The sequence below is a fragment of the Schistocerca americana genome, chromosome 7 (assembly GCF_021461395.2).
Source record: "Schistocerca americana isolate TAMUIC-IGC-003095 chromosome 7, iqSchAmer2.1, whole genome shotgun sequence".
Taxonomy (NCBI): Eukaryota; Metazoa; Arthropoda; class Insecta; order Orthoptera; family Acrididae; genus Schistocerca; species Schistocerca americana.
The window spans coordinates 76157089-76175858 of record NC_060125.1 but is presented as its reverse complement, the minus strand read 5'-3'; positions in this window follow the sequence as shown (position 1 = coordinate 76175858).

The window sequence follows — 18770 nt, the reverse complement described above, 5'->3', positions numbered from 1 at the left end:
ACCAAGAAATTTCAACGTGATTCATAACTATAGCCTCCATGCGTACTTCTCACCAAGAGAATAATGCGGCTACAGCCACTTGATGGAACCCCTCGTGGGAGTTCAGGAACTTGTATCCCATGCAAGACAATTCTTTTACTGTAACCATTGCACTCTCACATTGTCGATATAACACCGAAATTACATCGTGATTAGAAACTTTATTCTGCATGTCGACTTCTTTCTCAGCGAGTAATGTGTCTATGGTCACAGTATCGATCCACTCGTGGGAGTCCAGTAGCTTTCATGCGATGCATGATTACCCACTCACTGAAACACATGGAGCCTTACATTGACGATGCAACTCATAATTGCATCGCGATTTAAAGCTATGGATCCTTGCCGACTTATCTCCGAGAGACAAATGTGGCTGTGGTCACCGCATGGAACTTGATTCAAACAATTAGATTCCGATGTACCTCTGTCCATTTACCCTCACACTCTCATATATACGATACCACACAGAAATTGCATCGCGATAAAAACTAGAGCGTCCATTCCGACTTCTCTGCAAGTGGCTACTGTGTCAACGGTAACCGCAGAGAACATCTCCTGGAAGTCCATGAACTTGTATCTGATGCAAGGCAACCAATTTACTGTAACCATCGCACCCTCAAATTGTCGATACGACACCGAAATTGCATCGCGATTAAAAACTGTCATCTCCACGCCCACTTCTTTCCTAGAGAGTAATGCGTCTACAGTCGGAGAGTCGATACTCACCTGGGAGTCCAGTAGCTTTTATGCGATGCACGAATTCCCGTTTGCGGAACCACTAGGATGATTACATTGACGATGGAACACAAAATTGTATCGCCGTTGAAAGCTATAGGCTCCTTGCCGACTTATCTCTAACAGACAAATGTGGTTCCTGTCATCGAATGGAACCGCTACTGGAGACCAGTAGTTTGATTTCGATGCACCACATCCCATTTACAGTAATCCTCACACTCTCATATTCTCAATGCTACACAGAAATTGCATCGTGATTAAAAACTATAGTCTCCATTCCAACTTCTATCCAAGTCGCTACTGCGGCAACGGTCACCACATCGAACGTCGCCTGAAAGTCCAGGAACTTATATCCGATGCAAGACAATCAATTTACTGTAAGCAACGTAGCCTCTCATTGTCGATACGACACCGCAGTTGCATCCACATTGAAAACTGTAATCTGCACGCCGATCTCTTTTGTAGAGAGTAATGTGTCTACAGTCAGTTGGTCGATCCTTACCGGGGAGTCCAGTAGCTTTTATCCGATGAACGACTGCCCGTTTACCGAACCACTAGAAGCTTAAATTGACGATGCGGCACAAAATTGTATCGTCGTTGAAAGCTATAGGCGCCTTGCCGACTTATCTCCAAGAGATAAAAGTGGTTCCCGTCATCGCATGGAACCTCTCCTGGAATCCAGTAGTTTGATTCCGATGCACTACATCCCATTTACCGTAACCCTCGCCCTCTTATATTCTCGATTATACACAGAAATTGCATCGCGATTAAAAACTATCCCCTCCATGCCGACTTATCTGCAGGTGGCTACTGCGGCAACGGTCACCACATCGAACGTCTCCTGGATGTCTAGGAAATTGTATTCGATGCAAGACAACCAATTTACTGCAACCATCGCACCCTCACAATGCAGATACGACACCGAAATTGCATCGCGATAATAAACTGTGTTATGCACGCCGACTTCTTTCCTAGGAAGTAATGTGTCTACAGTCAGAGAGTCAATCCTCCCCTGGGAGTCCAGTAGCTTTATGCGATGCACGACCGACCGGTTACTGAATCACTAGGAGCTTCAAATTGACGATGCGACACAAAATTGTACCACCGTCGAATGCTATAGCCTCCTTGACGACTTATCTCCAGGAAATAAATGTGCTTCCCGTCATCGTATGGAACCGCTCTTGGAGTCCAGTAGTTTGATTCTGATGCACCACATCCTATTTACGGCAGCCCTCACATTCTCATACTCTATACTCTCCATGTCGACTTCTCTCCAAGTGGCTACTGCGGCAACGGTCAACAAATCGAACGACTACTGGATGTCAAGGAACTTGTATCCCATGCAAGGCAACCAAATTACTGTAACCAAAGCACCCCCCCCCCACCCCCCACTGTCGATACGAAACCGAAATTGCATCGCATCGCATTTTATTTTGATGATCATTCCTACCTATGTAGGTTGGGCTCAACAAAATATATTTGCATTCGGAAGAGAAAGTTGGTGACTGAAATTTCGGAAATAGATCTCGCCGCGACGAAAAACTTCTTTGCTTTAATGACTTCCATCCCTACTCGCGTATCATACCTACCACACTCTCTCCCCTATTACGTGATAATACAAAACTAGCTGCCCTTTTTTGCACCCTTTCGATGTCCTCCGTCAATCCCACCTGGTAGGGATCCCAAACCGTGCAGCAATATTCTAACAGGGGACGAACGAGTGTAGTGTAAGCTGTCTCTGTAGTGGACTTGTTGCATCTATTAAGTGTCCTGCCAACGAAACGCAACCTTTGGCTCGCCTTCCCCACAATATTATCTATGTGGTCTTTCCAACTGAAGTTGTTCGTAATTTTAACACCCAGGTACTTAATTGAATTGACAGCCTTGAGAATTGTACTATTTATCGAGTAATCGAATTCCAACGGATTACTTTTGGAACTCATGTGGATCACCTCACACTTTTCGTTATTTAGCGTCAACTGCCACCTGCCACACCATACAGCAATCTTTTCTAAATCGCTTTGCAACTGATACTGGTCTTCGGATGACCTTACTAGATGGTAAATTATAGCATCAACTGCGAACAATCTAAGAGAACTGCTCAGATTGTCACCCAGGTCATTTATATAGATCAGGAACAGCAGAGGTCCCAGGACGCTTCCCTGGGGAACACCTGATATCTCTTCAATTTTACTCGATGATTCGCCGTCTATTACTATGAACTGCGACCTTCCTGACAGGAAATCACGAATCCAGTCGCACAACTGAGACGATACCCTATAGGCCTGCAGCTTGATTAGAAGTCGCTTGTGAGGAACGGTGTCAAAAGCTTTCCGGAAATCTAGAAATACGGAATCAACGGCTCTGCACCAAAGGTCCGCAGTCAGTTCTGTCAACGATGCTGCAGATGGCGAGCTCTGTCTTCATCTCGTAAGCAAGACCGGCAGCCTTCACCAAATAGCCGCTGGAATCCAGAGAGAATTTCCTCAGATCCAAAGCGACACACGTCACTAGGGCCGACATGTGCCACCACCTGCAGCTGGCTGCACCATGTGCTCTTCATGACATCCGGAGGGACCCTTTCCACACGAGGAATGACTCCACCCGGAGTGCACACGGAGTGCACTGGATTTCTTCCCCTCCTTAGCCGCCATATCCCTAAGGAGCCCCATTACGTGCCTAACATTGGAGCTCCCAACTACCAATAATCCCACCCTATGCGATTGCCCGGACCTTGAAGGCTGAGAATCATCCTATGAAACAGGGCAGGCAGCTGCATCTGGCTCAGCCAGAGACAGTACCTGAAACCTGTTTGTCAGACACACCACGGAGGCCTTCTGATCAGCCTCCGGGGACGTCTTTCGCTGCCTGCCAAGCCTTGGAACGATCTCCCAATCAACCACAGGCGAGGGCTCGGCCCCACTGCGGGCAGCAACCGGGGCAACCACAGCAGAAGACCGATCTGGGGACAGACGGGACGAGGTTGACATCCCCGTGATACCCAAGTCCGGCTCCCCACAGTGGTGCCCATTGGCAACAGCGTCAAGCTGCGTGACCGAAGTCAGCGCCGCCTGCAGCCAACTCAGCCCTCATCCGAATATCCATTCTAATCGATGTTGAACAACAGTTACTGAAACACGATTCTGTGCCTAGATAACGCAAGGGAAACATGCAAAGAAATTATTAACTAACCTGTACAAATGCCTAACGACTGTGCTACAATCTGCCTGAATCTACGATTACAGTAACTAAAACTCGAAATTACACCTCCTATACGAAACCCACATGCAATTTAAGTAAGAATCTGCGACGTAAACACAGAAAAGAAGCTATATACGTAACTTTCTGCGCTGTCGATGTGCACCAACTGGGAGCTCAGGTCACACTGGTCTCTGGGAGCCTACTAGCTGGACGCCGACTTCTCTCCTACAGAGTAACTTGTCTACAGTCAGAGAGTCGATCCTCCCCTAGGAGTCAGTAGCTTTTATGCGATGCACGACTGACCGTTTGATGAACCACTAGGAGCTTAAAACTGACGAAGCGACAAAAAATTGTATCGCCGTTGAAAGCTATAAGCTCCTGGCCGACTTATCAACAAAAGACGAATGTGGTTCCCGTCATCTCATGGAACCTCAATTGGAGTCCAGTAGTTTGATTCGGTTGCACCACATCCCGTTTGCAGTAACCTTCCCACTCTCATACTTCAATGCTACACAGAAATTGCATCGCGATTAAAAACTGTTGCCTCCATGGCGATTTCTCTGCAAGTGGCTACTGTGGCCACGGTCACCGCATCGAACATCTCCTATACGTTCAGGACCCTGTATCCGACGCAAGACAACCAACATACTGTAACCATCGCAACCTCACATTGACGATACGACACCGAAATTGCATAGCGATTAAAAAGTGTAGTCGGCATGCCGAATTCTTTCCTAGAGGGTAACGTGTCTATGGTCAATGAATTGATACTACCCTGGGAGTCCAGTAACTTTTATTTGATGTGCTACTGTCCGTTTACTGAACAACTAGGAGTCTCACATTGATGCCGCGACACAATATTGCATCTCTTTTGAAAACAATTGGCTCCTTGTCGACTTATCTCTAAGCGACAAATGTGTTTATGGTCACCATGTGGAAAATCTACTGGAGTCCAGTACTTTGATTCAGATGCACCACTGCGCGTTTACTGTGACCATCGCACCCCCAGATTTTCGACGCTGCACAGATATTGCTCCGAGACAGAAAACAATAGCCTCCATGCCGACTTCTCTCCAAGAGGCTATTGCTGCTATGGTCCGCACATGAAACCCCTCCCGGGAATCGTGGAAGTATCCGAAACCAGACTACCCATTTACTTTAACCATAGCACACTCGCGTTGTCGATACGACACCGTAATATAATTGCGATTACAAACTGTAGTCTGCATGTCGATTTCTTTCCGAGAGACTAATGTGTCTGCCGGCCGCGGTGGCCGTGCGGTTCTAGGCGCGTCAGTCCGGAACCGCGAGACTGCTGCGGTCGCAGGTTCGAATCCTGCCTCGGGCATGGATGTGTGTGATGTCCTTAGGCTAGTTAGGTTTAAGTAGTTCTAAGTTCTAGGGGACTGATGACCTCAGATGTTAAGTCCCATAGTGCTCAGAGGCATTTGAACCATTTGAACTAATGTGTCTATGGTCACGGCATCCATCGTCCCCTGGGAGTTCAGCAGCTTTTATTCGATGCGCGACTGTCCGTTTACTGAACAACTATGAGCATCGCAACGATGCTGCGAACAAAATTGCTCTCACCGCGTGGAACAACTCCTGGAGTCCAGTACTTTGATTCCGATTGACCACTGCTAGTTTACTGAAACCCTCGCACTCTCATATTCTCGATGCTACACAGAAATGGCATCACGGCAGAAAACAATAGCCTCCATCCCGCCTTCTCTACGAGAGGCTAACGCGGCTATGGTCCCCGCACGTAACCCCTCCTGGGAGTCCAGGAACTTCTATCCGAAGGCATACTACTCATTTTCGGTACGACTATGAAATACTATCGCAATTACAAATTGTAGTGTGCATGCCGAATTCATTCCTAGGGAGTAATGTGTCTATGATCACAGCATCGACCCTCCCCTGGGAATCTAGCAGCTTTTATCCGATGCGGGACTGTCCGTTTACTGAACAACTAGGAGCCTCACACTGACGCTGCGACACAAAATTGCATCGCTTTTGAATACTATTGGTTTCTTGCCGACCTATCTCCAAGCGTCAAATTTAGTTACGGTCATCGCGCGTAACATCTCCTGGAGCCCAGTTTTTGATTTCGATGATACACTGCCCCCTCGTACACTCATATTCTCGATGCTACACGTAAATTGCGTCGCAATTGAAAACGATAGCCTCCATTACGACTTCCCTCCAAGAGACTGATGCGGCTATGGTCCCAACCTGGAACAACTCCTGGGAGTCCAGGAACTTGTATTCGAAGCCAGACCACTCATATACTTTAACCATCGCATTCTCACATTGTCGATACGATTCTGAAATATCATCGCGATTGAAAACTGTAGTCTGCATGCCGACTTCATACCTAGGGAGTAATGTGTCTATGGTCACTCCTTCGATCCTCCCCTGGGAGTAAGGTAGCTATTATTCGATGCGCAACTGTCCGTTTACTGAACAACCAAGAGCCTCACATTGACGTTGATTCACAAATATGCATCGTGGTTGGTAATTAAATGCTTCTTGCCGACATATGTTCACCACATAGAAGCTCCCCTGGAGTCAAGTAGTTTGATTCCGAAGCACCACTGCCCATTTAGTGTAACCCTCACACACTCATATTCTCGATGCTACACAGAAATTGCATCGCGATTGAACACGATAGCCTCCATCCCTTCTTCCCTCCAAGAGACTAATGTGGCTATGGTTCCCGCATGGAACCACTGATGGGAGTCCAGGAACGTGTATCCAAAGCCTGACTACTCATTTACTTTAACCATCGCTCGCTCACATTGTCGATACGACACCGAAATAGCAACGCGATTAGAAACTGTAGTTTGCACGCCGACTTATTTCCTAGAGAGTAATGTGTCTATGGTGTCAGCAAGCATCCTCCGCTGGGAGTTCAGCATCTTTTATCCTATTCGTGACTGTTCGTCTACTGAACAACTACGAGCCTAACATTGACGCTGCGACATAATATTCCGTCGCGTTTGAAAACAAATGGCTCCTTGCCGACTTATCTGCAAGCGAGAAATGTGGTTACGGTCACCGTGTGGAACATCTCCTGGAGTCAAGTAATTTGATTCCGGTGCACCAATGCCCGTTTACTGTAACCCACGTACACTCATGTTCACGATGCTACACAGAAATTGCATTGCATCGTGGTTGAAAACCCTAGCCTCCATGCCGACTACTCTCCAAGAGGCTAATGCGGCTACCGCCACCGCATAGAACACTTCATGGGAGTCCAGGTACTAGTATCCGATGCAAGACAATCTATTTGTTCTAACCATCTCACCATCACGTTTTTGATACGATACCGAAATTTCATCCTGATTAAAAACTGTAGTCTTCATGCCAACTTCTTTCCGAGAGACTAATGTGTCTATCAACCATCCTCCCCTGGGAGTCCAGGAGCATGTATCCGATGCGCAACTATCCGTTTACTGAACAGCCAGAAGCATCACATTGACACTGCGACACAAAATTCCATCGCTTTTGAAAACTATTGTCCAAGCGACAAATGTGGTTGTGGTCACCGTGTGGAACTTCTCCTGGAGTCCAGTAGGTTGACTCCGATGCCCCACTGCCCCTTTACTGTAACCCTCGCACACTCATATTCTCGATGCTACGCAGATATAGCATCGCGACTGAAAACGATAGCCTCCATGCCGACTTCTCTCAAACACCCTAATGCGGCTACGGTCACCACATGGAACCCCTCCTGGGAGTCCAGGAACTTGTATCCAAAGCAAGAGTACTCATTTACTTTAACCATTGCATAATAACATGGACGTTACGACACCGAAATAGCATCGGAATTAAAATCTGTAGTCTGCAAGCCGATTTCTTTCCTAGAGAGTAATGATTCTGTTGCCACTGCATCAATCCGTCCCTTGGAGTCCAGCATCTTTTACCTGATGCACGACTGTCTTTTTACTGAACAACTAGAAGCCTCACATTGACGCTGCAACACAAAATTGCATAATTTAAAAACTATTGCCTCTTGCCGATTTATCTCCAAGCGACAAATGTGGTTACGGTCACCGAGTGGAACATCTCCTGGAGTCCAGTAGTTTGATTCTGATGCACAACTGCGCGCCTACTGTAACCCTATCACACTCATATTCTCGATGATAAACAGATATTGCATTGCGATTGATAACCATAGCCTCCATCCCGACTTGTCTCCAAGAGGCTGGTGCGGCTATGGCAACTGCATGGAACCCCTCCTGGGAAGCCACAAACTTGTATGCGATGGAAGACAAACGATTTACTCTAACCATCGCAACCTTACATTGTCGTTACGACATCGAAATAGCATCACGATTAAAAACTATAGTCTTCATGCCAACTTCTTTCATAGAGACTAATGTGTCTATGATCTCAGCAACGATCCTCACCTGGGACTCCAGCAGCTTTTATCCGATGCGCGACTGTCCGTTTACTGAACAACTAGGTGCCTCACATTGACGCCGTGACACAAAATTCCGTCGCTTTTGAAAACTGTTGGCTCCTTGCCGACTTATCTCCAAGCGACAAATGCGGTTATCGTCATCGCGTGGATCATCTCCTGGAGTCCAGTAGTTTGATTCCAATGCACCATTGTCCGTTTACTAAAAACCTCGAACACTCATATTATCGATGCTACACAGAAATTGGATCGCGATTAGAAACCATAGCCTCCATCCCGGCTTCTCTCCAAGAGGCTGATGAGGCTACGGTCACGACATGGAACTGCTCCTGGGAGTCCAGTAGCTTGTATCCCATACTCAGCTCCCGTTTACTGTAAGCTTTGCACCGTCACACTGATGATGCGACACTGAAATGGCACCGCGACTGAAAACTATAGGCTCCATGCAGACTTCTCTCCAAGAGACTAATGCGGCTACTGTTATGGAATGGAACCTCTCCTTTGCGTCCAGGAGCTTGTATTCAGTGCACCACTGCCATTTTACTGTAACCCTGCACTCTCAGATTGGGAATGCGACACTGAATTTCCATCGCAATTGAAAAATATAGTCTCCTTGCCGACATGTCTCCAAGAGATTAATATGCCTACAGCCACTGCACGGACCCTCCACTGGGAGTCCAGTAGCTCGTATCCGATACAGCAGTGCCCAGTTTTCTGTAACCATCGCACCCTGACATTGACGATTCGCCACAGAAATTGTATTGGGATTGGAAACTATATTCACCACGACGACTTCTCTCCAAGAGACTGAGGTGGCTATGGTAACCACATGGAATACCTCCTGTGAGTCCAGTAGCTTTTATCCTTTGCTCACCTGCCCATTTACTGAAATCCTCGCATCGTAACATTGATGATTCAACATAGATATTGCATCACGGTATCTGCAGCCTCCATGCCGACCTCTCTCCAAGAGACTAATGCGGCTACGGTAACCGCGTGGAACCTCTCCTAGGAGTCCAACAGCTTGCATCTAATGCACCATTTCCTGTTTAGTGTATGTCTCGCAACCTCACGAGCTGGTGCGCTGTTTTCGCCAGTCTCCGTCGATTGTCATCCCGATCGTGCTGAGTCGATTTTCGATGTCTGCTTGTTTTCCTCGCATCTTTGGCGGATCTCTAGTTAACTGCGGCGCGCGTTCTCGTGGGGCTTGCGTTCTGGTATCGGCATTGTGAGTGACAGTGTCGTGTTTCGCTGGCTAGTGACAGAGTCGGTACGACGAAGAAGCGTGGGCAGCTGCTGCGGCGCGTTCCGACGTTTGAATGCAGATCCGCTACCGATGGTGATTGGTATTTCGTAGAGATCTGAAGGACAGATTTCCTTCGCGTCTGTTACATGTTACTCAAAGTGATCGAACTGGAGTTGTCGAATAGTTTTTTGGTGGGTTCTGTTCACGTTAATTGAATATCCGAGTGCATTGAAAACTATCTTGGTTGTTTCAGTTATTTATCACCGGGCCTGATTTGTTGATGGTAGTTAAGGGAGTGCTAGTTATGCACAACAAATAGACATGAAGCCGTGCGTAATGCGTAGCTAGAGATCATGCCAAATAGTGCGTAAGTCTGTTCCTGACTCCACGAGCGGGCCCCAATAATTTTACTATTTCCTATTCCTATGTTATTATTTTATTTCTTTGTTCTAGAGAATTGGCTAATCAAATTTTAAGAGCCGTTACTGGACAAGTGGTCACCTAGGTTAGTCCGGCTTGGGTTCATTGGCGCTGATGTGTTGATGTTTCAGATAAATGGCAGTGGTCGACGCGAGTAAACTCCGATCGGGGTATCACGGTGGAAGAGGGAAATTTAGGAACCTGGATCGGTGTCTGATCTTTCCGGTGGAGCGTTGTGGTTTTCGGTAGGCTTAATTGGAGCCCAAAGATGGGTATAGTTCCATTTTACCTTCTCGTCCGTGAATCTCCTCTATCTGGTAGCACCTTTTGGTCTGCTCGCGTCCAGCACTAATTTTCAACTGAAAAATTGTAACTGCTCTATGTTAAGACTATCTGATATCCTGTTATAATATTCTGACTATGAAATGTATGTGAACCTCGTACCTGTGAGTAATACTAAAGAGGAGCTTAGTCGAGTGCATTAATCTGATAATACTTTTAATTTGTTAAAATTGATTAAAATCAGTCCGTGGAAGCAGTTTTAGAATTTGATATGGAAGCCAGATCCTATGTAAGTGATGAAGCATTCAGTTTCGTCAGTTAAATTTTATTAATGAGGTTTATGAGCATTGTTTTAATTAATGAAAATTGCTTGAGTAAATTTTGAGAGATCTGGGTCTGGGACATTTAAATGCATTAATGTTCCAATCTGAGTACTGCTGTTGGGTCTGTAGGCCTCTTAGAATAATCGTGTTACACTTTGTTTCAATGGCAGCATGTATTTGTAATAAAGAAGTGTTTACCAACTACAAACTGGTTATGTGTTTAATTTAGATGTGTCGAAAGGAATGATGCATCACGTACGTAGACGATGCGACACTGAATTGCATCGGTTTTTAAAACCATAGCCTCCATCCCGACTTCTCTCCAAGAGACAAATGTGACTACGGTCATCTCATGGAACCTATTCTAGGAGTCCAGTAGCTTGTATCCGATGCACCACTGCCCATTTAATGTATTTCTCGCACCCTCACATTGATAATGCGACACAGAAATTGCATCGCGATTCAAAACTATACATTGAATCCCGACTACTCTCCAAGAGACTAATGTGGCTACGGTCACCGCATGGAACCCTTCCCAGGAGTCCAGTAGGCTGTATCCGAAGCACCACTCTCCGTTTACAGTATCTCTCGCACCTTCACATTGACGATGAGAGACAGAAATTGCTTCGCATTGGAATCAATACGCTCCATCCGATTTCTCACGAAGTGTCTAACGCGGTTATGGCCATCAAATGGAACCTCAACAGGGAGGGCAGTAGCTTTTATACGATGCACCACTGGCGTTACCCTCACATTCACGTCTCACACAGAAATTGCAACATCATTGAAATGTACAGTCGTGCTCAAAAGTATCCGAACGACCTGATTTGCATTTCGCCTGATTCGCATGCAACACACATAACGCAGCTGTCTAGCAGGTCCTCTAATCGCTCCTTGGTACAGTCGTTTGACTATTGAAAATGGCTCCAACAAGTCACCACCAGAAAACTCGGCTCTGTATCGCAATAACTCAAGATGTAAGGTATATATAAGATATAGCCCAATAGCGTAGCTCAAATGGAAAGCAATACTTCCTCTTTAAATTTCTGCGTCCTACACTGTTGGCAGTTCTGTGTAGGCGGCAGTTACATGATTTTATTTTGGTGATTACAAAATAGAGTCGAATTTATGCACTGGGTAGCCGAGGCAGCTAGTTCATGGCGATTCAGTCAACCAAGCAAATGAATGTACTGAACATGCTGCAAACCACTACAGGGATCCCGTGTGTCAGAATTCTCATCGAGTGTGCCGCTACGGTATTATGAAAGAAAAATGAGTTATACAGAACATGAGTTGGTGGTCTGTTGGATTGATGATAGGTTCCTATGACGATGGTCAGGGTTCGAGTCCAACTTCTGCCCATGATTTTTAATAGGGAGAGACAGATTCTACTCTCTTCTGGCTACGCCAAGTGAAGAAGGTATAATGGCAATGTGGTCTGAAATTCACATTAAACATGATATTCCTTCTCTACCAAGTAGTCGTCAGGTTGCACCACAATAAAGTCAGGAGTGGCGAAATGTGGGAACTCTGTCACCAGTAACCTTTATTATACTAGTTATTTATTTATAGTGAAACAAACGTTATGTAGGGTCACAGGACCCTTATTCCATCTTTTATTTGAGCTTCTGTATGTCGATAAAATTGGTTCTGAATTTGGAATACAACTCATACCGCCCTTAACGCGGAATTTGATCCCTTCGCGACAATACAGCTCGACTATAATTTGTTGTTTGTTCAAAACTGCAGATTCTTCAACATCTCCACATATTGCGCGTGAATGGGTTAGAATGCTGGCCCGGCACTAAAGTTTTCATGATGTATTATCAAGCTCTAGCATGAGAACACCTATCTGCTGATGGATAATAATTTTGATTTTTAATGCATTTTCATTCGTTGTCAACACTAACGATATCTGACGTTTTTGACTCCCAGTGAGACACAGAACTATTTGAGAGGTCACTCTAAGTTCAAAGATGTTATTCCGAGCTGCTGGTGGAGAAAAATTCTGTAACTGATGTCTCTTTGTGTGTAGTCAACAACGGTATGTGTGGGGTTCGATTCCCATTCAGCATTGAACTCTTCGTCATATTATTTCTAGTTCAAACTTGCTCACATGTCGCTGCTGATGTAACAAACCCATATTTAACGTTAGTTTTCTCTAATAAATAACAGCGATAGGTTCCGGGTTGGAGTCCTGGGAAGGAAAAAATTAATGTTCGTCTCGTCATTTCAGTTAAAACATCTAGCTACTGCCGACAAAATCCGATATGTCATAGTTGATTGTGCTTCGATAACAATCCGATTAGGTTCTGGGTTCGAATCCCTGTCCAACACAAAGCTTTACATCAGAAGAAGCAATATTTAACATCTCTCGTAGTTCGTTAACAGGGACAATAGATGCTGGGTAGAAATTCGCGTCCGTTAAAAATGTTTACGTTATGTAATTTAAAGTTGATATTTGCTAACTGATACTGTCTAAAATCGAGGTATGTCACTCTCTGTATGCCTAGTCAGGAATGACCGCTAGATTCCGTCAGTCACGAAATATTGGTCTGCATGACCTGGGTTTGAATCCATATGCAGAACGAGACGGCTCCTCGAGTCATTTGAAGTTCACACATATTCTCAACTAGCTGCTCGTGAATAACTTACATTTTTAATGTCATTTTGTGTTAAATAACAAGTACGGTATGTTACTTTGAAGAGGAAGTAATGAATACGACGAACTTACTACGTCCATTACCTATCTGACGTAATAATGAGAGTGGTAACATTTCAGGTAAGTCATTTGTTGCAATAAATGTGAGCTTACAAGCCTTAAGGACAGTCCTATCTGTGATAAGGTGTTCCGTGATATTTTTAGTATCATGGTATTACCTTACATCTTGAGTTATTGCGATACAGAGCCGAGTTTTCTAATGGTGACTTGTTGGAGCCGTTTTCAATAGTCAAACGACTGTACCAAGGAGCGATTAGAGGACCTGCTAGACAGCTGCGTTATGTGTGTTGCATGCGAATCAGGCGAAATGCAATTCAAGTCGTTTGGATACTTTTGAGCACGACTGTACATGTTCCATGCCAACTTCTCGCTGAGAGTCTAATTGGGAATGGTCACCACGTGGAAGCTCTCCTGGGAGTCCAGTAGCTTCTAACCGATGCTCCACTGCCCGTTTACTCTAAACCTCACACCCTCAAATAAACGATGCGACACAGAAATTTCATCGCGATTGAGAACTATAGGCTTCACGCTGACTTCTCTAGAAGAGATTAACCCGTCTGCTGTCACGGTTTGGAACCTAGCCTGTGTAATGGTACTTGAATTACGTAACCATTACGGCAGCTCACCTGAACCTCTCGATACCAGTAATATTCACTTTGTTTCTGTAGAAGTAGTTAACATATTTATGAGGCAACATTCAGATTTCATTTCACTTTTGGTGCATCGATATGTTTATATTGCAATGATATTATTCTTATGTTTATTCTTTGTTTTGTCACTATGATCTTTGACGTACTTGTAACTCTGATTTCTGGGCGCGTAAGCGATTATTAGTTAGTTGTTGAGTTGTTAGAGAGTCGGACATTGAAAAGGTCGAGTGTTGGACGTCATGTTGGAAAGACACTCAACTTATAAAATGTGAACTTTGACAGTGACTGTGAGGAAGATGTTTTCAAGTATGTTTTGTATTGTGAAGTGATGTTTGTGTGTCACATGACACTGCAATAAAAGCAATTAAAAGGAAGTGTAACTTAATTTCGGGGTGCTGATTATTTTTTTTTTTTTTTTTTTTTACATCACCATTGTTCAGCAAAAGTGTAATCTTCAAGGATGGTTTGTGAATCGCATCTACATTACTTTTGAATATAGCAGTATAAAACCTAGGCCTCTTTGCATCCGAGCTTGGAATCATAACCACCTAGATTTTCAACGATTGAGCCATAATTTTACGACGAGACCAGCGTGGGAAACACAAAAAGATGAGTGCCTAGTTTTTTGATTATTACATGAAATGACTTTATTAACTGTGCTCTAATGACACGTGCCACATAATATGACTGTTGTTGCCCGAAAATGCAGTATTTAGCTGCGTGAGCAACACCACAATCGTTATTAAATTCTGACCTTTGTTGTGGTAGGGTTGTTAGACCTGGGAGTCCATTAACTTGTATCCGATGCACCACTGCCCTTTTACTGTCACGGCCGCACCCACACATTGATCATGCGACACAGAAATTGCATCGCAATTGAAAGCTACAGTTTCCATGCCGACTTCTCTCCAAGAGTCTAATGTGCCTACGGTCACCACATGGAACCTCTCCCAGGAGTTCATTTTCATGTATCTGGAGCACCACTGCCCGTTTACTGTAGGCCTCGCACCTTTACAATGGCGATGCGACACAGAAATAGCATCACGATAGAAAACTATAGGCTTCATGCTGACTTTTCTCCAAGAGTCTAATGCGGCTGTGGTCACCTCATGGAACCCCTCCTGGGAGTGCAGAACCTTGTATCCAGTGCATCACTGCCCATTTACTGTAACCTCCACATTGGCAATGAGAGGCAGAAATTGAATCGCAGTTGAAAACTACTGGATCCATGCCATCTTCTCTCCAAGAGACAAACGTGGCTGTGGTCACCGCATGGAACGTCTCCTGGGAATCCAGTAGCTTGTATCCAATGCACTACTGCCTGTTTACTGTAACACTCGCATCCTCACACTGACGATGCGAGACACAAATTGCATAGCGATGAAATCTAGAGTCCCATGCCGACATCTCTTCAAGAGACTAATAGCGCCCTCAGTTGTTGTCGCACCATTAGTCGGGTGCTGGGCTATTGCATAAGCCTCGAGGACATCGTCGGCGTCACCCTGCTAGTGTCCATCTGTGATACTGTTGCATCTACAGTCATCCTATGGAACATCTCCTGGGATTCCAGTAGTTTTTATCCAATGCACCCTCTCACTAACGAAGGAACACTTAAAATTCTGCGCCATTACATACTAAAGGCTCTCTGGCGACGTTTCTCCTAGACACTAATGCTGCCCTCAGTGATGGTCACTCCATCAGATGGGTGCTGCGCTTTTTGATATACTTCGAGGACATCGTCAGAGTCATTGTGCTAGTGTATATCAATGATGCTGGCGCTTTCACGCAGCTACGGTGCTCGCACATGGCCTCTCCATTGTGTCACAACTCTCATAACCGATGCACCGTTGTCGTTTCACAGTAACCTTCGCAACCTCACATCGACGATGGGACTCAGAAATAGAATCGCTACTGTTTACTACAGGCTCTCTGCTGACGTCTCTCCAAGACACTAATGCTGCCCTCAGGAATGGCATTGCTATCAGATCGGTGCTGAACTTTTTATTAAGCCTCGAGGATATTGTTGGAGTCATTCTGCTAGTGTATATCTACGATACTGGCGCTGGCATTCAGCTACGGTCACGGTATAGGTCCCTCCTTAGCGTCCAGCAACTCGTAATCCAATTCACCTCTACCAGTTTATAGTAACCCTTGCGCCCTCACATTGACGATGGGACACAGAAATTGCTTCGACATTGCATACTACAGGCTCTCTGCCGACGTCTCTTGGAGACACTAATGCCTGCCTCAGTAATGGCATATCTGTCAGATGGGTTCTGCGCTTTTTAATATGCTTCGAGGATATTGTTGGAGTCATCCTAGTGTATATTTCGAATACACACTATGGTCAATGCATGGAATTTCTTCTGGGCGTCCAGTAGCTTGTAATCAATGCACCATTGCCAGTTTACAATAACCGTTGCACCCTCACATTGACGATGGGACACAGAAATTTCTTCGCCATTGCGTACTACAGGCTCTCTGCCGACGGCTCTGAGATACTGGCGCTGGCATTGGACTATGGTTACCGCAAGGAACCTCTCCTGCGTGTGCAGTATCATTTTATCGATGCGCAGGTGCAGGTTTGTTGCAAACCTCGCACACTGACATGGGACAGAGATATAATTTCTGCATTGCAAAGTGCAGGCTCTTTTTCAACGTCTCTCCAAGACAATAATACTGCCCTCATCTCCATCACATGGCTAATGCACAATTGAATACGCCTCAAAAATATCGTCGCAGTGATTCTGCTAGTGTAAATCTATGTTACTGGCGCTGGCATTTGTCTACAGTCACCACATGGAACATATCCTGGGTGTCCAGTTGCTTATTATTGATGCACGGCTGCTTGTTTGCTGTAACCCTCGAAAGCCCATATTGACATTTAGACAATGAAATTACTTCACCATTGCATACTACAGGCTCGTTGCTGATGTCTCCCCATGGCACTAATGCTCCTCTCAGGAGTTGAATCTCTATCAGACGTGAGCTGCCGTATAGCATACGCATCTGTGACATCGATGGAGTCATTCTGCTAGTTTATATCTATGATACTAGCCCTAGTACTCCCCCCCCCCCCCCGCCCCGCCAATTGTCTATGTGGCACCAAAATTGCTTCGCCATTACATGGCAGATGCTGTCTGTCGCTGCGTCTTGAAACACTGATGTAGCTCTTAGGAATATCTCCGGCATTAGACGGGTCCTGCACATTTGCCTATGTGTCGAGGGCATTGACGGAGTCACTGTGCTAGTGTAAATCAGTGATACTGGCACTGGTATTCGGATACGGTCAACGCATGAAACCTCTCTTGAGTATCGAGTAGCTTGTAACTGTTGCACCCCGCCAGTTTGCTGTAACCCTCGCCCCCTCATATTGACGATGGAGCACAGAAATAGCTTCGGGATGGCATTCTGCATGTTCTCTGCTGATGTCCCCCCAAGAGGCTAATGCTGGCCTTAGGACTTTTATTTCCATCAGACGGGTGCTGCGCTAAACCATATGGAAAGAAATGTTAGTGTTTCATTCTACCGCAGAATAGAGCAACAATTCACTCTTTTTTTTAACATGTAATATAGTCTTGTGGTATTTGTAGACATAAATGGTCTATTGTCATAATTAATTACAACCCTGATGAGTGGAGACTCTTCATTGATTCGTCAAAGTTGACCTTAAAAGCAGTTCTTTTACGTATTGGTAATGAGCTTCCTTCTATTCCATTTGGGCATAGTGTGCATATGATAGTCATACCAAAACATGAAAATTTTACTAGATGCCGTCAAGCATAATGACTCTCAATGGCAGATTTGTGGTAACTTGAAAGTGGTTGCACTGCTATTGGTTATGCAGTTAGGGTATACTAAATGTTGCTACTTTCTCTGTGAGTGGGATAGCCGTGCTCGTGCATCTCATTAGAGTAAACATGAATGGCACACCAGAAAATCTCTTCAACCAGGTATAAATAACATTAGGAGTGAACTTCTAGTAGTCCCCAAAAAGGTTCTACTCCCGCCCTTGCATATCAAGTTGCGTCTCATGAAAAACTTTGTTAAGAGAATGAAGAAAGATGGTGATGCGTTAAGTACGTAGGAAAAAAATTCCCTTACTTAAGTGATGCCAAAGTAAAGGAGGGTATCTTTGCAGGCCTACAGATTTGAGAGCTATTTTGAGACCATACGTTTGATGGAAACAAACAAGGTGATGAGAAGCATGCATGGGAATGTTTTAAGACAGTCTGTTTACAGTTCTTAGCGAACAAACGAGCAATAAATTACAAGGACATTGTAGATAACATGTCATCTATTGAAAACCTTGGTTGCAACATGTCATTGAAAATGCATTTCTTACATAGCCATCTTGACTTCTTCCCCAAAGATTGTGTTGCAGTAAGTGATGAACATGGGGAGCAGTTTCATCAAGATATTGCCACAGTTGAGAAGAGGTATGCCGCAAAGTGGAGCCCTACTATCGTAGTAGATTACTGCTGGACTGTCATGAAGGATGTTCCCGAGTATGTGTATAAACGTCAAGTCAAGCGAAAACGATCATCTTCTGAATTTATCTCTGAATAAAATATGTAATTGTATATACTGCACGTATCGATATTCAACATTTGTATTCCTTTATATACATTTGTGACCAGTTAATTTATGTTTCTTCTTTTGTGCTTTACATAGTTGTTACACAAAGTAGACTTACAAAAGTATTTTCATTCATTTAATATTATCTTCA